Source organism: Sus scrofa, chromosome 10 (genome assembly GCF_054392235.1).
Source record: "Sus scrofa isolate SSC_HxYL_T2T_F1_AM1 chromosome 10, Sscrofa_HxYL_maternal_Yorkshire_Landrace_v2.0, whole genome shotgun sequence".
Lineage (NCBI taxonomy): Eukaryota > Metazoa > Chordata > Mammalia > Artiodactyla > Suidae > Sus > Sus scrofa.
Window position 1 is genome coordinate 56,274,351 of NC_139392.1, and position 25,181 is coordinate 56,299,531.

A 25,181-nucleotide genomic window follows, 5' to 3' on the forward strand; every position below is an offset into this window, starting at 1 on the left:
TATGATATTTACATGTGGAATCTTAAGAAAATGCAAATGAACTTATATACACAAAATAGATGCAGACACACAGACATAGAAAATAAACTTATGGTTACCAAAGATGAAAGGAAGGAAGGGATAAATTAGAAGTTTAGGATTAACATATACACAACAAGTTCTTACTGTACAGCATGGGGAGCTATGCTCTGTATCTTATAATAAACTGCAATGGGAAAGAATGTGAGAAAGAGTATATATACATAACTCAATCACTTTACTGTATACCTGAAACTAACATAACATTGTAAACTAACTATACTTAAAGATGTATATATATATATATATATATATATATATATATACATATACATATATATATAAACACAATCCAGTGCTTTTAGTACAATAGGAATGCAGGACTGACGAAAGTCCTATAAAAACTGGAGAGGAGAATATATTAAAAATAGTTTTTAGTATTACTCTCATACATAGGATGGAACCAGCATATGGGGTATTGACAATCTGGTGGGATTCCACAGAGGATCACCAGCAAAGACTGAAGTTTAGAATTTTGTCACCTGAAAGGTTGGAGGGGGAGGTAGGGATGTTAAGCCTGGTGAAGAGGAGGGGAAACAAAGCTGTCTTGTTGTATTGGAGGTGATGATTTGGAAAAGAGGAGGTACATTTGTTCTATATTACTTTATTACTTTATCTATTTATTTATTTATTTATTTTCTTTCTAGCGCTGCACCCGCAGCCTGTGGAAGTTCCTGGGCTAGGGGTGGAATTAGATCTGTAGTTTCCAGCCTACACCACAAGCACAGCAATGCCAGATCTGAGCCGCATCTATAAACTACACCGCAGCTTGTGGCCACGCTGGATCCTAACCCCCTGAGGGGGCCAGGGATCAAACCCACGTCCTCATGGATACGAGTTGGATTCTTAACCCCCTGAGCCACAATAGGAACTCTAATTTCTCTGTTCCTTTAGAGAGCATAATTAGCATATAGGTGGAAGTTAACAGCAAATTAAATTTCAACTCAGTATAAGAAAGAACCAAGGAACCATTAGAAGTATCCAGATAATAGACTGGATTGCTCTGGGACATAGTGAATGTTCGGGTTTGTTACCACTGGGCCACAGTTGGAACTCCTGCCCTTCGTTATTTCTAACCACTGGCTCTCCCTGGTAAGGGCAGTCTCTTCTGGCCAGCAAAGTTTTTTCAAAATATCAGAAGGCACAGAAAATTAAAAAAAAAAAAAAAAAAAAAAAAAAAAAGATTCATATGAGCCCCTTGTCCAATATCAGACTCGAGTCTGGGCTGGATAAGGGAAGAAGGACACCTCCTCACACTGAATTCTACGTTTCAGGGCAAATGGATTGTGGAAATGAAAATACCCAAACGCTCTGGGAGTTATTAGTCATAGGACAAATCTAACACTAATTTTGGTAGATCCAGAAAGCCATCGTCAGAACAGGGCTTGGAACCACCCACTTGGGAGGTTTGTTAAAAAGTAGACCTTTTTTTTGGTGGGGGGCGTGCTGCATATGTGGCATATGGAAGTTCCCAGGCTAGGGGTCAAATCGGAGCTGTAGCTGCCGGCCTTCACCACAGCGACAGCAGTGTGGGATCTGAGCCACATGTGCAACCTACACCACAGCTCATGGCAATGCTGGATCCCCAACCCATGGATCGGGGACAGGAATTGAACCTGAATCTTCACAGATACCAGTTGGGTTCGTTACCACTGAGCCGCAATGGGAACTCCTGGAAAATAATAGAGATTTTAACTTCATTCTTCCCTATTGTAGACACGTTGAGGCCTTAAACAAACAAACTTTGCAGCTCTGTCCCCAGTTATCCCTGTAAAGCACATGTCCCTTGACAGATTCCTATAATGGCCTCTTCTCTTGGAACAGTGGCTACTGTGGTAGAACAAGCTGAATGGAATCCTTAGAGTTCCCTCTTCTGCCCAAATAGCAAACCAATACACTATCACTGGAGGAAATCAGAGTTAAAGGCCACCATCAACAACCTGAAATGTACAGGGATGGTAATCCTATTACATACCCACCTAAGCAACTAATTTTGGCTTCTGCCAAAGATGGTTTGCTTGATTAAGAATAGTCATTTGCAGCCTCTATTCCAGAGGAGCTCTCCTAATACAACCAATCCACGTGTCTTTTTTTTTTTTTTGTCTTTTTGCCATTTCTTGGGCCGCTCCTGCAACATATGGAGGTTCCCAGGCTAGGGGTCTAATTGGAGCTGTAGCTGCTGGCCTATGCCAGAGCCACAGCAACTCAGGATCCGAGCTGTGTCTGTGACCTGCACCACAGCTCACGGCAACACTGGATCTTAACCCACTGAGCAAGGGCAGGGATCAAACTCGCAACCTCATGGTTCCTAGTCGGATTCGTTAACCACTGCGCCACAACGGGAACTCCTCCACGTGTCTTCTAATGACATGCATGCAACTATTAATACTGAGTGATCTTTTTTTCTCATAGGGCATGGCAAACTTTTTCTTAAAGAACCGGATAGCAAATACTTAAAGCATGTGGTGCCATGTGCTCTTGATGGCAAGCCCTCAACTCTTGACAGTGTCATGCAAAAGCCACCTGAAATGGGTCATAAGTGAGTGGCTCTGGCTGTGTTCTAATGAAACTTTACAAAAACTGACAGCCAGCCCCTCAGCACAGTTTGCCAACCATTGCTCTATCTCAATAACCAGAAAACACCAAAATTATTTTGCTCTAATCAGGATAGGCCAGTGATACATGATTACTAGTGAGACTGGGACAAGGGGTGTTCCAGAAACAGGTGCACTGAAACCGGCATAGGTCTCCTCCAAGATAAATTTGGCCCTCAGTGTCCATGACTCTTATGCAACTATTTCTACCCTCTTGTCATCTTATTCCAAGGGTGAAGAAAGAGACCACAAGAGTGATTATTAAGAGTTTCAAGCTTCCATTACCAGCTTCAAAAAAAAAAAAATCCAATTATAGACTTATCTCAGACTATTAGGTGGAACTTATATTGCATCGATATAATTAAAAGATTCCATTTCAGTGACTTTCCCAAACCAAAAAAAAAAAGAAAAAATTAATCTGATATAAGTTGACTCAGCATATTCCGCCTTAGAAACAAACCTCCAACAACTCAGGGTCCTGAAAGATAAATAATAAAGTTAGCACTTTTCCACAGCCACACTTCTTTTTCTGTGCTTCCCAACAGTGTAAAGATAGATCACAGCCATTCTGGTGTTTCCTTGGGGGGGGACATCAGATATGTTTCCTTATTAGCAGGCCTAATACCCTGGAGGGCACGGGAACCATGGGGGAAAGTGGAGTTTTTATTTATTAATGTGTTTCTAAATTTCAGGTATGAGGGCTTTGCTATGTAAATGAGTGCCCAAGCTATCACCCCCTTCCTAATAACTTTTGTCTATTGAAATCTGATCTCTGCCTCCCGCTGCCCCCCATATAGAGACATGCCATGGGTTCTGAATTACTGTGTGGCGATCCTATTAGTTCCTGTAAAACTGCTAATGTGCCCCCTTGAAACAGGCACAGTGGATTTCAAAGCAGCACAGTGATAGAAATCAGAGCTCACAGCTGTGCCATCCATCATTTTTCTAGTCTGTGCCCTGCAGCTGGTTAGCGTTATCGCTTATTTACTGTTTAAAACAGACACTTTATAACAATAATGCAAAAGCCAACACGGCCACAAAGGGGAGAGAACTGGCCCTTGAGATCTGGGGAAACTTTGTGGTCAGATGTATATTTAAGCTCATGCTGTTTGAGTCCATCTCATTATTCAGTCTGAGTGACCCTTAGTCAGCCACATTAAAGTGATCAAGCTCACCGCAGAGTGACTAAATGGAAATATACAGTCACTCTGCCTTCAAACCCTTCGCATGAAACCAAAGTGCTTAAATACCTAAGAGAGATTTCCTGGATTCCAGAACTCAATGGCTATAGCTTAACGGGCTTAGCTTTGGGGCTTAGTCTTTATATCCTAATTAAGTTTGTTGAACGCAGGATCCTTCCACAAGAAATGTTGTGTCAACCCAGCAAATAGTTCTCTTAAGCCACTTTGTGGCAAAATGCAGCAAGTAAAATATAACAGAGAGAGAGAGTCAGGGAGAGCCCTGAAAATGACAATAATTTCGGCTTGGTTTATGTAGAAACTGGCTTAGGAAATTTGAGCCTTTCAGTCCTTGTCATGACTGCTCTAAGTCAACACGAAGGAATAAGCTGTGGTGAGATCCATTTTGGTCATTAAAATGACTGTGCCCTCGTCTAGGGTTTTCTGACTATAACCCGGATCTCAGCTGTGCATTGCTTTTGGAGGTGGACTCCTTGATGATGTAAACTGCAAGGAGGCTATGGAACCCCACGTAAGATATTCTAAAGACAACTTCCCATTCATTGACCAAGGTAGGGCCAAGGGAAATGAAATGGGAGAAAAAATATAGAGAAAAGCTTCTCTTAATCTGCTCCAGAGCCAAAGTGCTTTTGCTGGTTGCTTTCAGCATCAGGACTAGAAGTGAAAAAAATTAAAGGAAATTCCACTGGCATTATCAAGCAGTCATTCTTGCTCAAACTATATAGGATGCTTTATTCTAAAAGAATAAAATAAGGATTTGGGGATTTTATGTCTAAGAGTCAGCTGTTTGTTATCTGAAAAATTATTCGTGAATGGGTCAGACAGGGATTTATGGTATCTATCATCTGTGAAATATGGTCTAAATTGCCTTATGTTTGTATTTGAATGAAATACGTGTTTTGTTTTTCTCAGTGGATTTAGTTGCCATCAGATGTGTTATGTTTTACTCTGTGAAACATGCATTTAACAAATTTAAAGATGCTCAAGAAATCTCTTGAAAGTTGGATATTTTATAAATTCTATATTTGTGTTGAGACTTTCATCATTATATTTTATCATGACTTTTAGGTAAATGGATTTCATTTGCATTTACCTAATGGCTAATGATGCTGAACATTTTTAAGTTTATTAGGCATTTGTAAATCTTCTTTTGAAGTGTCCAATTCACTAAGTACCAACATTAAAAATATGCTATAGTCTTGAAACCTATTTTGGGATTAAAAATTTTTTTCTTGGAGTTCCTGTTGTGGCTCAGTGGTAACAAACCCAACTAGTATCCATGAGGATGTAGGTTTGATCCCTGGCCTTGCTCAGTGGATTAAGGATCCAGTGTTAGCATGAGCTGCAGTGTAGATCATAGATGCAGCTTGAATCTAGCGTTGCTGTGGCTGTGGTGGGTGTAGGCCGGCACCTGCAGCTCCAATTCCACCCTTGGCCTGGGAACTTCCATATGCTGCAGGTGCAACCCTAAATAGACCAAAACCAACCAACCCACAAAACCCCAAAAATGAACAAAAAAAATTTTTTTTCTTAATATAATAGGAATTAAAAAAAAAAATTGACAGGCCTATATCTTGACCACCGAGAGAAGTGATGTGGGATGATGGTTTGAATGGTAGGACTGGCCACCTGGTTAGGTTTTAAATGGTGAGTGGCAAGAATCCCCTTGCATCTCTGCTGTATCAGTACTTGGTATCCTGTGTTGTCATTCAAATGCCATTTGGGAAAATAAAATCTAGGCAAAACATCCTTCTAGTCCCTAGAAAAATGAAGTCTTCGTGCTTTGTTGTTTTAACACTGTTGCGTTCATTCCTTTGCCCTAACATCCTGGACTCATTTTCTAGCAACTGCTTTAGTAAACAAGGAAGACCATTAGCTTACCACCCTTAAAAGAGAGAAGAGATGCTGTGTGTAGCCAAAGAAATGGTAGCTACAGAGAACCGCGTTGCTGGGGACTTGATTTCTGCAACTCTTGCTTCCAGGGATTTTCTTCGTATACAATTTTATAGTCTGAGAATAAACATAAACATATCTTTACTTCTTTTCCAAGCTTTATTCTTCTTATTACCATTTATTTACTTAAGACCTTTATTTACTCATTCAGACCTTTGATGTAAAATTGAATAGGAATGGTGAAGGCAGATATTCTTTCCTTTGTTCCTACACTTAAGGGGAGATGGGTTTCCATTCTTTCAAAGCAGGATGTTTACCATAAGATTTTGTAGATGGACTTTATCAGATGAAGAAAAGTCTTCTTTCCTAATGTGCAGAGGACTCTTTTTTTTTCTTTTTTTTTGCTTTTTATGGCCAAATCTGCAGCATGTAAAAATGACCAGACTAGGGGTCAAATCGATACAGCAACTAGCTTATGCCAGAGCTGCAGCAATGCAGGATCCAAGCATTGTCTGAGACCTACACTGCAGCTCAGGGCAACGCTGGATCCTTAACCCACTGAGCGAGACCAGGGATTGAACCCTCATCCTCATGGATCCTGGTAGGGTTCATTTCCGGTGAGCCACAACAGGAACTCCCTTGTTTGTTTGTTTTGATCATAAATAGGATTTGAATTTTTGTATCTCTTAAAATGGTCATATACTTCGCTATTATTCTCTTATATAATAGGTTATATTAACTGATTTTGAGATGTTGAACCAATCTTGCATTCTTGGAATAAACCCTGCTCGGTCATGACATAATAGGTTTTGATATGTTGCTGGATTCTAAGTGCTAATTCTGCATTTTAGGTCTTGGTATATTGGCCACATAAATAGTTGGAAAGTGTCTGTTTTTCCTTTGTTTTTGGAAAAAGTTTGTACAGTGTGAGTTGGTATTATTACTCCCTTAAAAATCTGTTGGTATTTGCCAAGGAAGCCATCTGGTCTTGAGGTTCTCTGATTGGAAATTTATTATTATTATTTTTTAAAATTACAAGCTCAATAATTTAACAGATGTAGAGCCATTCAGTTTTCGCATTTTCTTATTTAATTTTAGTAAATTCTGTCTTTCAAAGAGTTTTTTTTTCATTTATTTAATTTGTCAAATTTATTGGCATACAGTTGTTCAGAATTGCTTTTTATTATTTTTAAAAACATCTCTGGAATCTGGAACGATATCTTCTCTTTCAGGAGTGAAATTGGTAACTTGTATTTTCTCTCTCTTTTTATTGATAAATCCAGATAAGGCTTATATTTGATTAATAATTTCAAGAGACCTATTCTCAGTTTTGCTGATTTTCTTTCACATGTGTCTATTTTCTATGTCATTGATTCCTCTTTTGCTTCTATTTTGCTTGTTTTGCTCCTTTTTCTTTAATTTCCTCTTCTTCTCCTAGCTTCTTAAGATGAAAGTTTAGATCGTTGCTTTGAAGCCTTTCGTCTTTTCTAGGTATTTCCCTTTAAGCTTTGCTTTAGCTGCCTTCCAGAAAATTTTGATATGTTTTGCTTCCATTATCATTCAGTTCAAAATATTTTCTAATTTCCTTTGTGATTTCTTTTTTTTGATCTGTGGGTTATTTAGAACTTTGTTGCTTAGCTATCAAATGTGTAGAGATTTTCCTGGTATCTTTGTGTTATTGACTTGTGTCAAAGATCATACTTCTATTGTTTTATTATTTTTAGAGAATATGCTTTGTATGAATTCGGTCCTTTGAAATGGATTGAGACTTTTCATGACCCATCTGATCTATCTCATGAATATTCCACACATACGTGTAAAATAAGTGAATTCTACAGTTGCTGGGTGTCCTGTTCTCTAAATGTCAATTAGGTCAAACTGCCTAGTAGTGTTCAAGTGTTCTATAGATTTATTAATTTTTAATATGCTTGTTCTATAAATTACTGGGGAAAATGTTAAAATCTCCAATTTTAATTGACATTTGTTTCTCCCTTAGTTCTGTCAGGTTTTTGCATTGAGTGTTTTGAAGTTTTATATTAGATGCATACACTTTTAGGACTGTTATGTTTTCTTAATAAATTAATTGCATGACTATAAAATGCCTCCCATTATCTCTGGTAATACTCCTTATCATGAATTCTACTTCTTGTGATATTAATCTAGCCCCTCCAGCTTTCTTCCGATTAGTGTTTGCATGGCATGATTTTCCCAACCTTTTATTTTTTTAACCTGTGTCCATATCTAAAGTTCATTTCTTCAAAGCAACACATAATGTGTATTTCATACTTGTCTAGTTTGACAATCTTTACCTTTTAATTGTGGTTTTAGTCTGCTCATAATTGAAGTAATTATCAATATGGTTGAATTTAGGAACACAGCTGCCTTATCTATTCTTTATTCCTCTTTTCATCATTGCCTTCTTTATTTTTTCTTTTTAGGAGTGTGCTCATGGCATATGGAAATTCCCAGGCTGGGGGTCAAATCCAAGCTGCAGCTGCCACCTATGACTCAGCCACAGCAACGCAGGATCTGCGACTTATACCACAGCTTAACACAATGTTGGATCCTTAACCCACTGAGCGAGGCCAGGGATTGAACCCACATCCTCACAGACACTATGTTAGGTTCTTAACCCACTAAGCCACAACAGGAACCCCTCATTTCCTTCTTTGTTGATTAATCAAGTATTTAAGAAAAATTATTCCATCTTAACTCATCCATTGGTTTTTAGCTATTTTAAGGATAGCCATAAGGATTTTATATATATATATTATATATTATTATACTATATATTATATAGCGTATATTATATACATGTCCTTGTATTACCAATCTTCCTTGCATTAATATTTACATCTTTATATACAATGTGAAAACTTTACTATAGCATATTTTAAATGGTCTCTCCCATCTTTGGTGGTATTATTTTCTTTCATTTTACCTCTGCATGTTCATAATCCCCACAGTACATTTTTATGTACTTTGAGTAGTAAATTGTCTTTCGAAAAAGAAATAAGAAAAATACCTCTTATTTACCTGTGTAGACATTCTCCCTGACATGCTACATTACTTCATTTAGGTCTATGTTTCTAGCTGATAATCATTTCCCTTTGGTGCAAAGAGTTTTCTCTTATATTTCTTTCTGCTGGGGAAAAATTCTCTGGCAATTATTTTTTCCATTATTTTTGAAGGGTATTTTCACTTAACATAGAATTCTAGGTCAAAAGCCCCCCCCCCCAACTTTGAAGATGTTTTGTCATTATCTTCCGGCTTACTGCTTCTGACTAGAGATCTGCCGGCATGCTTGTCACTTTTCCTCTTTTTTTTTTTTTCTTTGTCTTTTGTCTTTTTACAGCCACACCCACAGCATATGGAGGTTCCCAGGCTAGGGGTCAAATTGGAGCTGTAGCCACCCACCTACACCACAGCTCACGGCAATACCAGATCCTTAACCCACTGAGCAAGGCCAGGGATTGAACCCATGTCCTCATGGATACTAGTCGGGTTTGTTAACCACTGAGTCATGATGGGAACTCCGTAGTTTTTCCTCTTTAGAGAACACATCTTTATTTTCTGGTTACGTTTGAGATTTTCTCTCTATTGTTGGTTTTTAGCAAATTAAATATGATATGCTTAGGATGTGGTAAGCTTGGGTCTGTCAGTTGGTATTTTTCATCAAATTTGGGAAAATTTTAGTCATTATTACTTCAAAATTATTTTTACCCCCATGTTTTCTCTCATTTTGGATCTTCTGTCATACGTATGTTAAGCCACTTGATATAGTCTCACGATCATTGACATTCTTAATTTTTTTCTTTTTCTTTCTCTCTTTTTTTTTTTTTTAGGGCTGCACCCAAGGCATATGGAGGTTTCCAGGCTGGGGGTTGAACTGGAGCTACAGCTTCTGGCCTACACCACAGCCACAGCAACATCAGATCTGAGCTGTGTCTGTGACCCACGCCACAGCTCATGGAAACGCCGGATCCCCAAACCACTGAGCGAAGCCAGGGATGGAACCTGCAACTTCATGGTTCCTAGTCAGATTCATTTCCACTGTGACATGACGGGAACTCCAATTTTTTTCTTTTTGGTATTTTAAAATTTATCTCTACTCTCCAGGTTTTCTTTTAGACAAGGTTTTGACTTGTCTTCAAGTTCACTGACATTTTTTTTGCAGCATGTGATCTTTCGTTAAGTTTACCCAGTAAAATTTTCTTTTGCATTATTGTATTTTGCAGTTCTAGAGTTTCCCTTGAATTATTTTGTAGTTTCTTTTTCTCTTCTGAGTTTTCTTCATCTGTTTGACCATTATGTCCATCTTTTCCTTTGAGTCAATGAACATATATTGAATATCTTTCATAAAGTCTTTGTATGACAATTTTAACATCTGAGCTCTTTCTTTTTTCTTTTTTCTTTTTTTTTACTATTTAAAAACTTTTTTTTAATGTTTTTCCACAATATGATTTTTTTTCTACTGTACAGCATGGTGACCCAGTTACACATACATGCATACATTCTTTTTTCTCCCATTATCATGCTCCATCATAAGTGACTAGACATAGTTCTCAGTGCTACACAGCAGGAACTCATTGCTAATCCATTCCAAAAGCAATAGTTTGCATCTATTAACCCCAAGTTCCCAATCCATCCCACTCCCTCCCCCTCCCCATTGGCAACCACAAGTCTATTCACATCGGAGTCATTTCTTGGTCTGTTTCTATTAAATTTTTTTCCCTTGATTATGGCATACCTAGGTTTCTTTTCATGTCTAATAATTTTTATTATATGCTGGATATTTATTATACATATAGACTCCACATTGTTGAGAATCTTGCTTTGGTTATCGTCTTCTGAAGAGTATCAGTTTTTACTTTGCAGGCAGTTAATTTGCTGGCACACCAGTTTGATTGTACCAAGATTTATTGTAACCTTTGCTAGGGTAATCTAATGTTGTCCTTTATCTAAGGTTAATAGAGCCTTCCTCCTGAAGCATTGCTTTTCTCAGATATCAACTGAACATTGAGGGTGGTTTGTGAGGTTGTTCCTCTCTTCCTGGGACAGAGATCCATTTACCAGCCCTATTTGATACAGAATCACTATTTAGTTCCAGCCACCTCTTCCCCATCGTTGCTGTTTCCTACCAGGATACACCAAGTCTTGCCTGAACTTGTGTAATTTAATATTTAGCCAAAGGCTCAAGACGACTGCTACAAACTTAGGGAGCCTCTTCTTTTATCAAGTCCCTCCTCTTAGGCACTCAGCCCCCACAAGTCTCAGCTACCTAGGCATCTGTGAGATTTTGTTTCCTGTGCCTGGTGCAATTTCTGTTCTTTATTTGGTCTTGTCTTCTGTGTGCTATGATTTGGAAAGTGCCTGCAAATGGAGAGCTAAGGAGAATGTGGAACTTACCTCGTGCATGTCACCTCTATGAAGCTGTCTGACATCTAAAGTGCAAAAGAATTGGGAGTTGCTCGCTGTTGTTATTCTATGAGGGTAAATCTAATACCTGTAATTCTGTCTTGGTTAGAAATGGAAGTCAGTCTTTTCCTTTTATTTTTAAGACAGCTTCCCACCTATGACTTTATATAAAATCCATTTAATTTTGACACTTTAACTGTTATACTTGTATTTTGGGATTTTTTAAATTAAAATATAGTTGATTTACAAGCTTCTGTCAATTTCTGCTGTTCAGCAAAGTGACCCGGTCATACTTAGATAAACATTCTTTTTCTCATATTATCTTCCATCATGTTCTGTCCCAAGAGACCGAATATAGTTCCCTGCCAAAGAGCAGGATTTCATTGCTTATATTTTTGTAAGGATCTTCATGGTTTCCCTTCGCATGACAGAGAGACAGAGACAGTTGTACACAGGAATAGAAGGGCTCATTAGTATACATACACCAAAAAAACCCTCGCCACACACTTCACCTTGGTCATACTTTTCCTTCATAGTACCAGAGCAATTGCCAGAACCTGGATTTCCATTAGAATTCTAGATGAGAATATAAAGTACTGGTAAAGAAGGGCAGCCTGGCAAATAGCATATCACCTGTGGGGTTTGACATCATTTGTCAACCTTCTTTGCCCCTATTGCTTCCAGTTGACAATATTATTGCGGAACCATAGAGTCATCACTCTTCTGGCCAACAACTCTCACCTTAGTATCCTCACCCAATGACGGAGGCTTGAAATACTCTGCACTGGCTGCAGAAGTGTTCTCAGTTAGAGTCAGGACCTAAAACATTGGAACAAAGAACACATTGAATTGGAGTCTCATTGACGCAGAAGTAATCCCAGATGTTGTGATGAAGGCAAGTTGCTGTGGAGAAGGGTGGCGATGAGCTGAAGGTATTTTAGGGAGGTGGGAGAAAGAAAACAGGCAGGCAGTAAAGGGAAAGATGCTGTGATTAGCAAAGATCCTTTATATTGTGCACCCATTTCTGGTGAATAAATTCAAAGAGGCAACTGAGCAAGGTTTAAGAGAGAATGTCTATTCTCCACCTCCAATGCTTTTACTTGGTTAACATAGGTCAGAAAAAGAAAGTATTACCAGAGGAACTGATGCCCTGACTTATTGCATCAGATGGGGACAGTTCTGGGTCTCCTAAGATTCACGTCTCTGTCAAGTCCCCTGCCTGGAGTCTCTTCAAAAATCTGTGAATGGGAGTTCCTGTTGTGGCTCAGTGGTAACGAACCTGACTAATATCCATGAGGATGTGAGTCCTTAACCCCTGGCCCTGCTCAGTGGGTTAAGGATCTGGCATTGCTGTGAGCTGTAGTGTAGGTTGTAGATGCAGCTTGGATCCCGCATTTCTGTGGCTGTGGTGTAGGCCTGCAGTTCCAGCTCCAGTTGGACCCCTAGCCTGGGAACCTCCATATGCCGAGGGTGTGGCCCCAAAAAGACAAAAAAAAAAAAAAAAATCTCTGAACGACCTCCAGTAAGTTAGGTAGCAATGACTGTTAAAGCTAAACAATGTGTAGCTTATTTACTTTCTATTGTTAGGGGTAAATCAGAGCAAGGAACACCACCAATTGATCATCAATTAAATTAATTAAGTTAATCAATTGAAGTTAAATTGGAACATAATTACCATTTTCTCCTTGGGAGGGAAGTAATAATAAGAAAAAAAAGTTGAGAAATGCTGCCCAAGAGCCTCAGATGACGCCTAAGGGGGCTTGTTGGGTGATGCTCCACAGTTAATTTGAAAGGACACCCAACTATGTTTTGTCTTATTTTCAAGTTGTGGGTAATTTTTTATTAAACGAAGAGAGCCATATAAATGGATGTCTAGTGCATCTAGACAGGGAAGTCCAAAGGCACTTAGCGTCAGATGCCCTGGAAAGGGGGAAAGAGAAGCCAGCCTATCTGCTCTGGAATCCTCCGGATTCAGCTGCATGGTAGTCAGATCTGGGATGCACCAGAAGCTGGAAGTGAAAGGTGTAGTGGCAGCAGCCCTACTCAGCGCATCACACACCAGAGTAGATAGACTGTGTCACCTCCAGCCATGCAGGGTACCCCAGCATTCTCACATCCTTTGGGGCTGTACCTGCACCCATAGGGGAAGGGACATAACTGGCTGTCCCAGTGTGGACCGCAAACAGAAATTAAGCTTGGATAAAGAAAATATAACATATCGCATTTCTTACACCCCTGCACTTTTGGCCTGGGATCTACTATATGTACTTAATGAAGAAAAGCAGGAAAAGAGTTCGTGTCGTGGCTCAGTGGTTAACAAATCTGACTAGGAACCATGAGGTTGCGGGTTCTATCCCTGGGCTCACTCAGTGTGTTAAAGATCTGGTGTTGCTGGGAGCTGTGGTATAGTTCACAGATGTGGCTTGGATCTCGTGTTGCTGTGGCTCTGGTGCAGGCTGGTGGCTACAGCTCCAATTAGACCCCTAGCCTGAGAACCTCCATGTGCCTTGGATGCGGCCCTAGAAAAGACAAAAAGACAAAAAAAAAAAAAAAAAAAAAGAAAGAAAGAAAGAAATGAAAAGAAAAAGCAGGAGAGAAACATCCAATAATGTGATAGGGACAAAATGCTGGAATCCCTATACTTCTTAAGACTCTGAAACAGCTGTGAGCAGAGCTGCAGAAAAGTGTGCTCTGGATCTAGGGAAGCTTTTCTGGGGGAATTTTTTTTTTTTTTTTTTGGACTGCTCTCACGGCATGTGGAAATTCCGAGGCCAGAGATCAAACCAACACCACAGCAGCGACCCAAGCCACAGTAATGACAATGCGGGATCCTTAACCCAATGAGCCACAAGAAATTCTCCCATGGAAATTCTTAAGTGTGATGTGGTTGCATAAGGATTGTTAACTTCTTCAAGCAGAAGCTGGACATACCAGTATCGAATTGGCAGTGATAGCAGTCTTTCTCCAGAAAATTCTCTTGGCTGCCTCTTCTCTTTTGCCCAACTTGTCATCTTTCCAGGTGGTAAAATCCTGTCTGAATTTTAATGCTTAGCATTTTCCTTCCTGAGCTGCTTGAATCCCAGTAAAAGAGCCCTGAGCACTGAAGAGAAGCACCCATGAATAATTCCAGCAAAATCCTTCTTCCAGATAAGACAGTCAGTTCCGTGGGCTACATTAAGCAGCTCTGCATGGATGAGAACCATGGCCCACAGCCTGTGTCAGGCCCTGCTGCCCTCAGCTTCTTAGCCCCAGGAAGTTCTATCGGGTTGTTTGCAGTGTCAAAGCTCAATTTTCAGCAAGTGGAAAACCTAACTCTCCTAGAGATACAGAGGGAGCTCGTGTCAGGACTGTTTATCGCCATTTTTAGAGAGAATTTACAGGCAAAGAGTTCCCATCGTGGCTCAGTGGTTAACGAATCCAACTAGGAACCATGAGGTTGTGGGTTCGATCCCTGGCCTTGCTCAGTGGGTTAAGGATCCAGCGTTGCCGTGAGCTGTGGTGTAGGTCGCAGACGCAGCTCGGATCCTGCGTTGCTGTGGCTCTGGTGTAGGCCGGCGGCTACAGCTCTGATTCGACCCCTAGCCTGGGAATCTCCATATGCCATGGGAGCGGCCCAAGAAATGGCAAAAAGACCACAAAAAAAAAAAAAAAAATTTACAGGCTATATCCAAAATGTGTCCATACCCTATAGGACAAATAAAAACAAATCTTTGCGGTTATTTTTATGTACCAGGCAGAAATCATTAAAGATTTTCCTGAATAGGAATCTAGACGTTATGAAACGTTGCAAAATCTAAAAGCTAGATAACACAATCAAACGCAGGTACATTCTCCTGGATAACTGATGAATCTTTTGGCAAGCCTCTTAAGCCATGCCCTGTATGATATTGGAACGACAAGATTCCCTCCCTTTTGTCTTCTTTCTATGTTTTAGATAATATATCTTTTTTTTTTTTTTTTTTTTTTTGTCTTTTTAGGGCCCCTCCTGCAGCATATGGAAGTTCCCAGGCTAGGGGTTGAATCGGAGCTGTAGCCGCCGGCCTACACCAGAGCCACAGCAGTGCAGGATCCGAGCTGCGTCTGCGACCTATACTACAGCTCATGGCAATACTGGATCCTTAACCCACTGATCGAGGCCAGGGATTGAACCCGTGTCCTCTTTCCTCATGGGTACTAGTTGGGTTCATTAACCACAGGTCCATGATGGGAACTCCTAGACAATATATCTTAACAGTAGCTCTTTGAAATACTGGTGACAGTGTCTAGAATTTATCTCTGAGCTATGAGCCCTGCTAAATCAATATTTTGGGCATGAATATACATTCCATAATTGCAGAAAACAAGCATGTGGCAAGTGGGCTCTGGCTTTGGAAAGGAGGAGGCGACCAACTGGGTGGTGTGGGGAATTTTTTTTTAAATTTTTGTTGTATTTGCTTTTAAAAAATTTGTGTGTCAGTGAGCTTCACATGATCATTCCTTTGGGTTAAAAAAAAAAAAAACCCATTTTGACTCTATTTGGGTTAAAGAGGAAAACGAGAGCGAAGAAAACAGATGGCTTGCGTTCTGGTTCAGCCCCTGACTAAATGCGTGACTCAAGCAAGTCACACAAGACAGCTGTATGTAACCGCTGGTCTCCAAAGATGCCCTTCAGTCGCTCTGCCTCTACTCTGACCACCCCCCACCCCCGTGCTGTCCCCTTCTGGGGTAACTTGGACTGGCCCTGAGCCTCCCTTTTAGCCAATAGAACATGGGAGCAGTGACACTGCCCAAGCCTCAGGAAGGTTTGACAGCCTCTGCTTTTGTGGGCTTAAAAGTCAGTCTGTACATGAGAAGTCTGATTGTCCTGCCAGAGAGAGAAGCCATGGATGGGGCCCCAGAGGATGAGGGGGCTCCTGGAGATCGAGCTCTCATGGGGGCGCTCTGAGGTTCTGGACACCCCATCCTGGATACACCAGCCCAGTCAACCCTCAGAAGACATCAGACCCGTCCACCCTCCGACAGAAACCACGTGAAAGACCCTGAGTGAGAGCAGCAGACGTGCCCAGCTGACCCCCTCTACTCACAGAATGGTGAGAGATTTTAAATGTCTGTAGGAATCCGTTCAGTTTTCTGTTGTTTTGCTGCAGAGTGATAGGTAAGCGAGGCACCGTTCTTAGGGGCAGACTTCTAAGCTTTCCTACCAGCTTGACGCTTCCTTGTTTCTTCTTCTTTTTCTGTTTGTGTTTTTATTTTTTTAATTATCTTTTTAAAAAATTTTAACATTATAGTTGATTTACAATGTTCTGTCAATTTCTGTTGTACAGCAAAGTGACCCAGTCACACATACATATAGACTTTCTTTTTCTCCTTCATCATGTTCCATCACAAGTGACTAGATATAGCTCCCTGTGCTATACGGCAGGATCTCATTGCTTATCCACTTCAAATGCAATAGTTTGCATCTACTAACCCCAAACACCCAGGCCATCCCACTCCCGCCCCCTCCCTCTTGGCAACCAGAAGTTTGTTTCTTTACCATGAGCTTGTTTCTTTTCTGTGGAAAGTTTCATTGGTGCTGAATATTAGATTCCAGATATAAGTGATATCACATGGTGCTTGTCTTTCTCTTTCTGACTCATTTCACTTAGTAGGAGAGTCTCTAGTTCCACCCATGTTGCTGCAGATCCATGGTGTAATAGTTAGCACTCTGAACTCTGCTTTTTCTTCTGATGGACAAGGGCGTAGGGGGCCTGACCCCTGTGAGAACAGACCCTCAACATCCATTTGTTAAATCTGAGAAAAGTGGTAACACTAGGCTGTGGAAGTAAATTCTTGGCAAACAAAATTCGGAAGGTTAGTAAGTTTCTCTTTATGCAAATGAAAAATTGCAGGCTAATTGTAAAGGACACCAAGTCTGCTAAATCCCATAGTATATTTTCCTCATGTCTCTTGGTTTGAATTCTTTATGTCTCATGGGTCTTTGTTCAACATCACCTCCTCTCTCTGAAGACGTGACCCTGCTGCTTTACAGCCCCGTACCGTGCTTTATTTTGCATCGTAGCTATTCTCTACCTGACATTATTATAACTCTCTTGTTGTTGTTGTTTGCCTCTCCCTAGAGTGTTAGTTTCTTGAGGGCCAGGACTTGGTCTTTCCTGCTCATGCAATAGCTCCAGTTCCTAGAACATCACTTGGGACATATTTGCCAGTCAAGGAATGGTTGTTGAATTGACTGGAGTGAATTACTACTATTTCCCAACTTGGAAAAGAGAGACTGGAAATAGAAAGAATTTTGAGTTGTTGCAAGAGGAAAACCCATCAATGTCCTGAAGGAAAGACCCTTGGGCTTATATTTTTATTTTTTATTTGATTGAATTAATTAATTAATTGTTTTTCAGGGCCACACCCTTGGCACATGGAAGTTCCCAGGCTAGGGGTCGAATTGAAGCTGCAGCTGCCGACCTACACCAAGCCACAGCAATGCCAGATCCGAGCCACATCTTTGACCTACACCATGGCTCACAGCAATGCTGGATCCCTGACCCAATGAGAGAGGCCAGGGATCAAACCCACATCCTCATGGATATTAGTTGGGTTCATTTCCACTGTGCCACAAGGGGAACTCCCTTGTGCTTATATTTGATTGTACTCACTGAGGTCCTGAGAAGGAAAAATCTTTTTTTTTTTTTTCTGCCCAGCACAAATACGACAGAGAAGAAATGCCAGGATGCTACAGAGGAGTTTAAGGATTAGCCTCTATGATGGTGAAAGCACTGGAGTTAAATGCCTTAAGAACAAGTAAACAAAAAAACCATTTAAAGGAAAGCTAAAGATGACATTGCCAAAGACAGACACTACTCAGGGCTTCCTGGAGGGAGGTGAATCTAATGAGAAAGGAGGAGTTGAGGGAGGAAATTAAGCTTAATTGCAATGATCAAATGCTGTGGCATATTCTTTTAAGAGAAGCCAAGGATGTGCCATTTCTTGAGTTTCTGTGAAGTTGTACAAATCACTGGAGAAAATGCCTTGGGGAAGAATCCTGAGTGGTACACAGTGAGAGAAAGGGAGGCCCTAGATGTCCAAATAGGTCTTTTCCATCCCATGTAGATGGTTTTATAGCTGCATAGCTGAGAGCTTGGAGCAAAATAAAAGAATTACTTAAGATGAGATTTACTATAGCAACAGAATATTTGTCTTCTTTGGAAACCTAGTTGAAAAACAAGGTTTACAAGATTTTAAACAGAAACATACTTTATTTAAAAAAATACAATAGCAAAAAGACAAAAAAAATAAAAAAATAAAAAAATACAATAGTCTCATGACTGTTTTAAAATGCTTGAGCTTACCCTAAAATAAACCACACCCTTCATGAATCTTGTCTGTGAAGTAATTTTTGAATTCAGAAGAGCAAACCTTTGGAAATGTGTAATTCAATGCAAAGGAGAACTTGGCTTTTTTTTCCTTTGAATTATTTAGAATGGTGAATTGTAGTATTCAGTGACTTTGCAAATATGGAGGGTTTTCAAAACTCCTCAGAATATAAGTAAAGAAACATCAGTATCTACATCCCAAATGTTCGCTGAAGTATTATTAACAGCAGGCAAGGCATGGAAGCAACCTAATGTCCATTGATAAAGGGTTGGATAAAAAAGATGTGGAACATATATACAAAGGAATATTAATCAGCCATAAAAAGAATGAAATAATGCCATTTGCAGCAACATGGATGGACCTAGAGATTGTCATACTAAGTGAAGTGAGTCAGAGAAAGACAAATACCATATGATATCATTTATATGTGGATCTCAAAAAAGATACAAATGAACTTATTTACAAAATAGACTCAATGGTCAAAAACAAACTTACTGTTAGCAAAGGGGAAAGGTTGGGGGGAGGGAGGGATAAATTAGGAGTTTAGAATGAACATATACACACTACTATATATAAAATAATCAATAATGACCTACTGTATAGCATAGGAGAACTACTCAATATTTTCTAATAAACTGTATAGGAAAAGAATTTGAAAAATAATGGATATATGTATATGTATAACTGAGTCACTTTGCTGTACACCTGAAACTAACATGACATGGTTAATAAACTCTATTTCAATATAAAATAAAAATTAAATTAAAAAAGAAATAGCACTATCAAATGCAGCCTTAGATATGGTTCTTTTTTATCATCAAAAAATTTGAAAAATCCAACCTCGAGTGGTTTCTTTATGTCCTCCCAGTCTCCCAAATTGACTTTGTAAGAGAAAAGAAGAAATCTGAGATTAGTAGGTGATAGGTTTCATGCATTTGGTCCTGGGGCAGGTTGATTTTTCTCCCAAAGAGTCTTTGAATCCAGCTGGTGAGGGTGAGGGAGAACTCTAGCTACAAAGAGAAATTTCTCCAATAGAGGAGAGAAAAATTCTGTTTATGTTGTCTTGCACCTTCAGCACTGGAAAGCCTATGATGGGCTACAATATCACTAATGTAACTGGAAGAATGAAAATAGCATCTACTCTGAGGAAGATGGCCTTTGCTTCAGAAAGTGATTGCACTCCTCAAAAGAGTAATTTTGAAGTTTTGGCAGCTTCTTTGGTCAGCTAAGGGAATGACCACCGTGAAATGTCTCTCGCAGAGACAGACTATTTTCAGCACAAGCTGGTCTGGAGGTATGTGTGTGCATGTGCGTTTGCGTGTGCGTGTGTGTGTGTGTGTGCGCGTGTGGGCCAAAACAACCCAAAGTCTTAGGCATAGTAAAATGAAGAGGAAACTCTATTGTGACAGAGGTGGCATTGCAAATCATGGCATGGTAGAACAATGTGTTCTTTCTGGCACTTTTTGTCTTGACTGTTTCTGAAAATTAATATTGTTTTTGGAATAGGCTGTGTATATATGAGTGTACATGTTTTGGTCTATTTGATTGACTTAACAGCTACTTCTTGGGCAATCAGAAGAACAGAGAAGCAAAGCTGCAGCAAAGCCTTCAAAGAGCTTGGGACTCTGGGTACTTCTCACCAAAGACTGAATACGCATTTGATCTCTGTTATGCTGCAACCCTCATAGTTTATGTTAACATAAATATTTGAGCATTGAGGAAATGCAGCACTGTGAGGACCCTGGAAAAATTGATTGCTTTATGTAGGGGTGAGGTATTCTGCAGTGTTGGAGGAAATTCACATGGGGATCAGACAAAAGTACTTCTAAAAAAGGTATGAAACAGCAAAGTTAGGAACTGAGAGTATTCATAGAGGTTCTTTGTGAAGTCTTGACTTCTTGGATGCTGTTTTCTTTTGACCAATAGAGAAGCCTTAACTAGGATACAGATCTGTCCCTCTTTTGTTCTGTAATTCCTTTGTTAGTTTAATTCTTCAGTAAAGCCCCCTGTGTGATGTGGTGGAGAAAAGAGGGTGAGGATAGGGAAGGTAGGTGTGTCTTTCCCCCAACACAGACTTTTGGTGGAGTCTGTGCTGAAGCAGGAGACATTCTTGGAACTGACTAGCCACACGGTTGGAGGTAGCATGGTGAAGGACAGAAAGGACTGATTGCCAAGTGAGTAACCCAGAAAAGAGTCCCATAAATCTCCTTTCTTTTCTTTGTGACACTGTGTTATAGGAAGATGAAGGGAAGAGATGAGAAAAGAGAAAAAAGAGGACAGGAGAGAGAGGAGGGAGAAGAGAGGAGAAGACAATAAAAAAAATGGAGTTAATACTGAGCTGTAGCTTCCTCTCAAAAAGCCAGAGTTAGGCAAGCATCCTTTTGTGGATTTGTTAATGTCAATATCTGCAAAATCAATGTGATACACTAATTAACAAATTAAGCAATAAAAACTACATGATCATCTGAAAAGACATAGGAAAAGATTTTGATAGAATTCAACATCCAGTTATGATAAAAACTCTCCAGAAAGTGGGCATAGAGGGAACCTATCTCAACATAATAAAGGCCATATATGACAAACCCACAGCTAACATTATTCTCAATGGTGAAAAGCCAATTTCCTCTAAGATCAGGAACAAGACAAGGGTCATCACTTTTATTCAACATAGTTTTGGAAGTCCTAGCCACTGTGATCAGAAAAGAAAAACAAATAAAAGGGATCCAGGTTGGAAAGGAAGAAATAAAACTATCACTGTTCGCAGATGACATGATATAGAAAATCTTAAAAGATGCCACCAGAAAACTAGACCTCATCAATGAATTTTCTAAAATTCTATGACAAAGGAGGCAAGAATATTTAATGGAGAAAAGACAAGTGGTGGTGAGAAAACTGGACAGCTACATGCACAAGAATGAAATTACTACATTTTCTAACACATATGCAAAAATGCACTCAAAATGGATTAAAAACCTAAATGTAAGACTGAAAACCATGAAACAGAGGAAAACATAGGCAGAACACACTTTGACATAAATCATAGCCATATATTTTTTCTGATCACTCTCCTAAAGCAAAAGAAATAAAAGCAAAAATAAACACATGGGTGTAATTAAACTTAAAAGTTTTGTACAGGAAAGGAAACCATCAACAAATGAAAAGAAAACCTACTGAATATGAGAACATATTTGCAATTGAAATGACAGATAAGGGGCTAATGTCCAAAATATATAAGCAGCTCACACAACTCAACAAAGCAAAGCAAAACAAAACAAAACAAAAACAAGTAACCTGATTTAAAAATGGGCAGAAGACCTAAATAGATTTTTTTTTTCCAAAGAGGAAATGCAGATGGACAACAGGCACCTGAATAACATGCTCACTATTGCTAATCACCAGGGAAATGCAAATTAAAACCTCAATGAGATACTAGCTCACACTGGTCAGAATGGCTATCATCAGGAAAACAAAACAAACAAACAAAACACCCACAAATAACAAATGGTGGAGTTATTCAGTTTGTGGGGTGTATTTGGTGAGGATTTGAAGAAAAAGGATCCCTCCTACACTGTTGATGGGTACACTATTGATGGGAATGTAAATTCTGGCAGACTCTGTAGGAAGCAGTATGGAAGTTTCTCAAAAAACTAAACTACCATGTAACCCAGAAATTCCATTCCTCAGTATATATTTGAAAAAAACAAAAAACACCACTTTGAAAAGATGTTCAATAGCAACATTATTTTTTTAAATTAAAATATAGTGATTTACAATGTTGTGCCAATTTCTGCTATACAGCAAAGTGACTCAGTTCTACATTTCATATATATATATATATATATATATATATATATATATATATATATATATATATGTATTCTTTTCCATCCTTGTCTTTTCCAGTAGATTGGATACAGTTCCCTATGCTATACAGTAGGACCTTACTGTTTATCCATTCTAAATGTAATAGTTTGCATCTACTTGCCCCAAACTCCTAATCCCTCCCACTCCCTACCCCCTTCCCCATGTTCTCTATGTCTGTGAGTCTGTTTCTGTTTTGTAGGTAGGTTCATTTGTGCCATATTTTAGATTCAACATATAAATTATATTATATGGTATTTGTCTTTCTCTTTCTGACTTTACTTAGTATGATAGTCTCTAGCTGCACCCATGTTGCTGCAAATGGCATTATTTTATCCTCTTTATAGCTCAGAAGTATTCCACTGTATATACCACATCTTCTTAATCCATTCATCTGTCAATGGACATTTAATTGCACAGCAGCATTATTTACATTGGCCAAGATATGGAATCACCCTAAGTGTCCATCAACAGATGAGTGAATAAAGAAGATGTTTACACACACACACACACACACACACACACACACACATACACACGATATAATGAATACTACTCAGCCATGAAAAAACAATGAAGTTTTGCCATTTGAAGCAACCTGGATTACTTGGAGGGCATTGTGGTAAATGAAATAAATCAGAGAAAGACAAATACACTACGATAACTCCTATGTGGAATCTAAAAAATACAATAAACTAGTGAATATAACAAAAAAGAAGCAGACTCACAGATATAGAGAATAAACTACCAGTTCCCAGTGGGGAGAGGGATGTGGAGAGAAGCCATATATGGGTGGGTGATTAAGAGGTACAATCTGCTATGTATAAAATAAGCTACAAGGATATATTGTACAACGCAAGGAATATAGCCAATATTTTATAATAACTATAAAGGAGTATAACTGTTAAAATTTGTGGATCACGTATTGTACACCTGTAACATAATACTATAACTATAATTCAATAACAAATAAATGCGTAAAAGGCATTGCCCCCTTTAGAAAAGAAGGCATGTTTCCTCTTGGTGTTGGATCAGCCTTCATATTGCTTCCTGATAGTGCTGACTTGAGGTAGCAGATTTCCCCTTCATGTCACCATCAGCTCCATGGTTTCTGTTCTGGTCGATGGGAGAGGATGGGCTTTCTTAAGACACATATGATCTTCATTTCCCCATTGACCCTCATGGGCACAGATTGGTGGCCCTGCATGCACAGCTCTGAGAGGGTCCATTTAGGCGCGAGTATGTTCCACTTGGGCCCTTGCTACTCTCCAGGAGAGTATTTCCCATAAGAATTCAAGTATCTCCATTTTTATCTTACCTGTTACTGATGTCATGCCCACTCCTTTTGTCTCCTTGATCATCTTTGATGTTTTTATAGACTCTGTGAGTAAAAAAACAAACAAACAAAAAAAACTAATGCTAGACTCTTCCTGTCTTTCATGTTATCCTGAACATTGTTTGTGTTTTCCATGGATGACTCGTATCTGTTGAGTTACAGGGAATAAAGAATTCCTCCTGATTTAGTTGAAAGAGTTTGGTGGGTATAGAATGGAGTAGAAAGATAGATTAATATTTAGAAGGATTACCCCACTGCCCAGACATTATGCAGACAGGGTCTTTGCCCCATCACTTCTTTACATGTGGGTACCATATACAATTCTCAATAGTCATTGTGCTGAGAGAAGGTGATGGCATCACCTTGATAGAACTGAAAATAGATTTAGAAAAACAAAGCCAAAAATATGTAGTAAGAAGGCACATCTGGGGAAATTCCCCATATATGTGCAATACTCTTGCTCAGTGTGCAGAAGACATCCAAATTTATGATGTTGCCAGAATCCACATCTTGACCTCGGAGGCTAACCTGTTTGGGTTACTACAGAGTGTGCAGATCTAAGTCACTCTAAGTTGGTACACTCTGGCTGCTGGCCAGCCTAAGGTCTGAAGTCCAGACCTCCCAGGGACTGAGGACAGAAAACTGTTAATGCCTTGGATGTGTTTCAAATCTTTCAGGCCATTAGGAGACTCTTTGGTGTTCTAGGAAGGCTAATTCACTAAAACAAATCATGATAGGATGAAATAGCTGTTGCAGCTCTCCAGGGCACTTTTTAAAAATTTCTTATTCCCCAGCAGGCTAAGGGCACCCCCGGTGGCATTCAGCGTTTCCCACCAGTTCTCACATTGTCCTTTGAGTGTTAGTGTGTTGTCACACTTGGACCAATCTGCCTTGTGTTAAAGTTGTTTGGTACTAAAGTAAAGCAAGACAGTGTCATAAAAGCATCATATGAGTCAGGCTGCACTGGAGGGGGATGTGGGCCCAAGACCCATGGAGGAGCCAGTGGGACAGGAAAGGGCTCCCTGGCTGGAAGAACAATTTTAGATGGTAACTGCTACCTAAGGTATTTCTGCTCCTCTTTCTCTCTCACTCGTACTCTCTCTCTCTCTTTCGCTGTCTCTCTCTTTAGGGCTGGATCCTTAACCCACTGAGCGGGGTCAGGGACCGAACCCGAATCCTCACGGATATTAATTGGGTTCCTTACTGCTGAGCCACAATGGGAGCTCCTCTCTTTTTGTTTAGAACAAGTTCCTCCCCTGAAGCCCCTCATCCTTTCTGTATATAGGTTGCTGGGTGGGCCACCCTAGAGGCTCATCAGACCTGGTAGACAGATCTGAAATCTGCATTGGACACCAGCTGCTCTCTCCACTCATAGGTTAAAATGTGAGCATTGACGTTCCCCTGTGGTACAGCAGGTTAAGGATCCAGGGTGTCGCTGCAGCAGCTTGGGTT